Here is a 5,990-nt window from a genome sequence, read left to right on the forward strand (position 1 = left end):
AATATCGATTCTTGCTATTCGTATATCAATTTCATTTCAATATTCACTAATTAAGTTCTGTGTACACGATAATTAACAAATATTGTTACCTAATTATATCGATTAAATCGTACTATGGTTAGTGAAAGAGAAAGGACGGCACTAGCTAGGCCTTCATCCATTTCCAGGAGTAAAAAAAAGGTAATTTCCCGTCCAATATAATTGCCTTATAATTATATGGCGAGTTTACCCAATACCTTATCTTTTCTATTTACTCACCTTGAACTTCTTGAAACATTTAAATTATTAGTTAATGAATTTATTAACAAATAAATTGAAAGGGAATCAAACAATTGTTTGTTCGATTACAAAAGATATTAGCTGGCATGTCTACTTAATCAGCCAATAATTAATGAATAAATTAATTAACAAATAAATATATAATTTTAATCCATAAGCAAGACATCAAGAGAAACAAAAAGTAAATACTACTCCAATAAAAAATTCAAAGAAAAATAAAAATAAAAAAGGTAAACAAAGTGGAGGAGAGGTAGAAGTTTTGAGAGCAAAAGAAAGGATAAAGAGGGGAGGGGGGACATGTATACAACAAAATACACCAATATAAAAACTCAATTATTAACAAAAAGAAGTTCAGAAAAAAATTAAAAAGAATTTAAAAAAAAAAAGACACCTCAGCATCGTAACGAGCCACTTAGCCGAGCCGATCGGGGTGAGATGCAACTGATCCGGCTCCACCGGCGGTGAGGAGGCCGGTCAGAACAGTCATGGCTCGGATTTGCATCTCTAAAGCTGCTATGTAATCCGTAGTTTCTTCTAAAAGGTTCGGAAACGGGAGTTTCTGACAGCCGGGAACTAAACGGCCGAGAACACGAACTTTCCGCTGCAAAGCCGGTAATCGCTTCTTCGCCGCCGCCGGTTTCTTCGACTTTATATTGCTGCTGTTCACCTTAGCTTTCTTATGCTTCTTATTAATTTGGCTAAGCCTGAGGCTGAGCCGACCAGTGAGAATCGCTCTACTCCAACGACTTCTTCCTTTGGCCGTGACGGCGAGGACTCTGTCGGCGGTGTCCCTGACGGCGCGTCCGGCGATAACTGGTGACGGACAATCATCACTCCGGCGGACTTGACGGAGAGCCTGGAGAAGTTTAGAAGAGTAGATCTGCTGCTCGTTTTGAGTTCTCCACCTCGATTGATCAAGGCTAGCGGTTGGCTCACTTTTGCCGTCATCTCCAATTTTTCTTCTCTTTTTGCGCTTGGATTCTCGGGAAGGGTTGAAGTTAGCATCGGGATTCGAGACGGTAGAGGATGACGCCATCAGAAGGGACAATTCTGTGATACAAATTCGGAATGATTCTCACGAATTGTACTTCTGTTAATAGATGCAAGCTGCAGAAAAAGAAAAAAAGAGGCGATGAGACTCTGAAACAGGTTATAAAAGCTTTTTCAGAAACTGATTCTCTGTGTGTAAACATGCTAAATCAGGTGAATCAAAAACAACGCTTTTGTGTCCGTACATAAACACCTATACACATAAGGTAGTAGTAACATGATACTCGTTTGACAGAATGAATTCAAAAGTGACTCAACTATATCAAATTCGATTCTCAGGAATCTCCGTGTAAACAAAAAAAAATTGAAAATCAGAGCAACAAAACGAGAAAAAGAGAGCACTAGTTGAGTTGAAAAACAATACCTGAGTAGTGAGTGCGGCGGCTGCGACGGCGGTAGGTGGCGGATGGGATGAATAATACGTAGAGAGAGAAAGAGGGAGAGAGAGAGAGAGAAATGGGGGAGGAGAGTTGAAGGAAATGGGGAGGGGGAAGGGGTGAGTTTTGTATAGGAAAAGAAGAAGGGGACAAGCCACGCGTCCTTTGTTTATTGCTTTCCCTTTTCCCATTTCTCTCTCTTTCATTTTCGTGCACCGAGGTTCTCTCTTCCCGCCCTTATTCTTTACTTTTCTTTTTTCCTTTTTCTTAATGACACTATTTTCATTTTCTGTATCTTTTGTTTCCCCTTATTGTAAATTTGTAATGTTAAATTTCATAAGAATTTCAAATTACGGATGCATAGGTTTCAGGTGGAAACTTAGATAGCTATTCTACCTCCCCTCAAAAGGCCGAGATGTAGTCAGGATTTCAATTTTAAGAGTTTTGAAGTTTAAAACGATAACTTCGAATGTTAAAGACTAAATTTTAAATTTAATATTTATACATATTTAATTAATTTCAAATACCAAATATATTATTTGAACAAGAGTTACTAGGTTCTACGAACCTGTAGCTAGGCTTGTGCCTAAACCTTTGAGTCAAAGACTTGCCTTTTCTATGTTGGTTATGGACTTTGACCTCTGCCTTCATCTTTAAAAAGAAGAAAAGAAATGTTTCATTCTTCTTTTGTTGAGGATTATACATGACTATGTTTCTTGAAAATAAAATTTTGTAACCATATAATATAGGGAAATTTTCTTAGATACTGGAAAAACAAAAGAAGAAATATTAGATAGGAAATACATATAATTAGTACTTCTACTTTTTGAATTAGAGAAGAATATTATTGTCATTTACTTCGCTGTCCATTTGTTGAACTGTTTCTTATTCTCCATATTAATTTACTGTGTCAGCACATGCATATATCGTATATGTGGCTATAATATCCATCTGTCTCTGTGTCGTGAATAAGTGAATTGACTGAAACATGCATCATACTCCATTAATAAGCAAATTATATGAATGAATTAAAGTTAATAGTAGTTGTCGCTTGGGACCCATAATTGATAATTTTGTTTATGTTACCCTTCCACAATATTAAATGGTGGTTAACCATGTTTCTTATCCGTTTCTTTTTCTCCGATATTAAATAAGTAACGTCGCTCCTACTTCAGCTAGCAGGACGAGTGATTTATCAATTACTGCACCTTCTTTTTGTCAAAGTAAATTTACTTAATTTTTCCCATTTAGGAAACATCTATATCTATATAATAATATAAAAAGATTACACTTGAATTTTGCAATTTTTGTACAAATTTCAGTTACAATTCCATAATCCATTTTATTTTATTTTCCTATTCAAATTCCACACAAAAATTTTCAGTTATAAAATAAGTTATCATCCTACCGAAACTTCTTTTTACCCTTGACCCATCTTTCTTTTTTGCCCATTTCTCTCTTAAATCCTTTACTAACCAAGTCTTTCTTCCAAATTTTTTCTTCGACCATGGTGACCAGGCATATGTTATTGATATGTCATTTTCATCTCTCTTTGTTATCCATTTTAGTTTATAATTCCGCTTTCTTATGTCAGAATGGTGTGAACAATAACCTGGATCGCTAAAAAGAAAAAGTTCTTGAAAGTTCTTCAACAATTCATTTTTCCTTTGAGGTTAATAATTTTCTTTATGAAGTTGAAATTTATATTACTGATTTTAATACTTTAATTTACTAATTTTGAAATTTTTATTATCATTTATAGTTATCTTACTTTTGGGATATATATGAAATATTGTGATGGAGAAATACTTTATTAGAATTTGATTGTTTGTTCATACAAAATATTTCATTGGTATTTTAATTTATTCACGGTATTTGTGCCCGTCTCAATGAATAATTTATCGTTATGTAGTTTTTTCATGATGTTTTGGTCAATTATTTTTGAGTTTATTTATATTCATCTTTTATTTCTATGTTCTAATGTTTCTTACCAGAATGCCAAGCGACTTCCTTGAAACCCCTTTACGGATAAGGTATGAAGATTTGTGCATTTTTCTTGCTCTATTTCTAAGATTAAACTTTTTTTAAAAAATAATTCTTTGTGCTATAAATTCTTTATCTATTTTATATCAACTAAATTTTAAAAATGAATTATCTTACCGCGCGAAATGCGGATCAATTAACTAGTGATCAAATAAGCTTGTACGTACAAATGCAACCTTTGATTTCATGTTGAATAATTCAATAATAAAGATGATTACAATTAAACATTTTTCTTGTCATTGAAAACTGTTTACTCGTAAAACAATACAATTGGATTTGTAACGTGGTTTATAGACAAGCGAATCGATTTGATTTAAAAATAATAAAGAAAATGGACTAAAATTAAGATGGAACGACTGAAATTAAAGAAAACAATAAGCTTGGCTCCAAACTCAACGTTTTCGAGAGGAGAAGCGAAAAAAATGACAAAGCGAAAAGAAAGTTGTTAAATTGAGAGCAAAATAGTAAAGTAAATCTTTTGCGTGCAGTATGTTTTCATGTCCCTCCAATGGATGTTAACCTCACTATTTGCAGCTCTACCTAGAGAAACACGATTCTGAGATCAAGCTCCTCTTAAATGAGAATAAAGGTATTACTAATTAATATATAACGGCAAGCTTTGAATGCAAATATTATTTGTAACGGCTGCTCATTTAATGCTAACAAATATTCTCTCATTGAATGCTATCCGATGACAAACTTTTGAACTTCTATCGCCGAATTTGTTCCCCTCGGAATCCATCCGGTACTGGTCACACGCGATGCATCCAGTATTAGTTGTTTCCCAAATCGTCCTTTGTCTAACTCTGATTCCATGTGTCATTTTACCATGCATTCGACCACGTGCTATCAACCAATGTTACCCCATACAAAAACTATTTCATTATTTCTCTTTAATTTAACTAAAATACTTTTTCTAATCAAACTACTAACGAAAAGTCAATTTATTCTTAGAACTACTCTCTTCTATAGTTCTAGAAGAAATCAACGTAATGACTTATCAATTACACAATGCTTTACAAAATGGAAGTAAAGCTAATTAATTAGTCTATCGACACTATCCACCTTGCACTTGTACTTGATTTATAAAGAATAAATATATAACTAGAAATGGATATCCCTAGGGAGTAGGCATGTTAGTTGAATCAAGTTATCTTGCTCACAAAGGTAGAGTAAGCCTGAAAAAAAAAGACTGATTAGGTCAACATAATCCTTCATTTGGTGTAATGTAATTATTATTTAAGAGACTTAAAGAGTTGTTTTGGTGACATAACACATAAATGTTCACAATCAATGTCATTATCCTATAAGGAAATTGATGTTTACGCATTTTATCACTTATCCTATTCGTTTAGATTGTGACCAATAAGAACCTATCAAACTTGACTTTTACCTTTCACCAAACCAAACAATGCCAAAAGATAGCCATGACTACGAAAAAGAAGAAAGAAAAATCACTACAAGATGAGGACTCCATAATATGTCAGACAAAAAAAAGAAAATTCATTGAATCTATTCTTGTTTGTTGATTGAAATGGGAAGGAAAAGTTGTGGGGGAGATATCGGTAAGGATTTGAGACACGACGTTATTATTACACCACAAAAAGTATAATATGTCTTAAATTGATCAAATCTAGATCGTGAGTATCACTTGCAATTTAATTTAAGATATTTGATATCACTTCAATTAAGTTATAAATGGTTTTAAGTACTAATAGTGAGATTCGTAATATGTGACCATGAAAAATAAAAATTGAAAAAAAGACTTCTATTGATAGTCAATGTAATGCAACTAGAGGCGGAGTCAGGATTTGAAGTTACTGGTTCGAGATTCTAGACTTTTCATTTTATTGTAAGGTAAGAATTTATACTTATTTAAATAATTTTTTAAGGCTAATATAAAATTTGCATTAAAGTTATTAGATTCGACCGAATTCGTTATCGAAGCTCTAACTTCGCCCGTGACTGCAACTTGCATCTTCTCTTTTTTGTTTTGGGTACATTATTATGAACAAATTCGCATAGGCAATTTTTTTTACTTCCAATCTATAGATTCGAGTCATGTTAGAAATAAGTTGCGAATATTTTCTATCCTTGAAGAAAGGAAAATGGGGAAAAAAGGGGGCAATGTGCTATAATCATATAAACAAATAAAAGCATTCATTTTGTTTAATTGTCATGTGCAAATGATGTGGAAAAGGTCTATTGAAGAAAGAGGAGGGTGGTGGCAGCCATTGATTG

The 5,990-nt window shown here is 33.3% G+C and overlaps 1 long non-coding RNA gene across 1 annotated transcript; it reads right to left on the minus strand.

Moving 5' to 3' along the window:
• Window positions 1-388: 388 nt before the first annotated feature.
• On the minus strand, window positions 389-1,916 carry LOC104238317 (uncharacterized). Its single transcript, XR_011405369.1, has 2 exons — window positions 1,694-1,916; window positions 389-1,386 (listed from the first exon to the last, which is right to left on the minus strand). It is a non-coding gene; the product is annotated as an uncharacterized lncRNA (long non-coding RNA).
• Between the last annotated feature and the right edge of the window lie 4,074 nt (window positions 1,917-5,990).

The sequence above is a fragment of the Nicotiana sylvestris genome, chromosome 1 (genome assembly GCF_000393655.2).
Source record: "Nicotiana sylvestris chromosome 1, ASM39365v2, whole genome shotgun sequence".
NCBI lineage: Eukaryota > Viridiplantae > Streptophyta > Magnoliopsida > Solanales > Solanaceae > Nicotiana > Nicotiana sylvestris.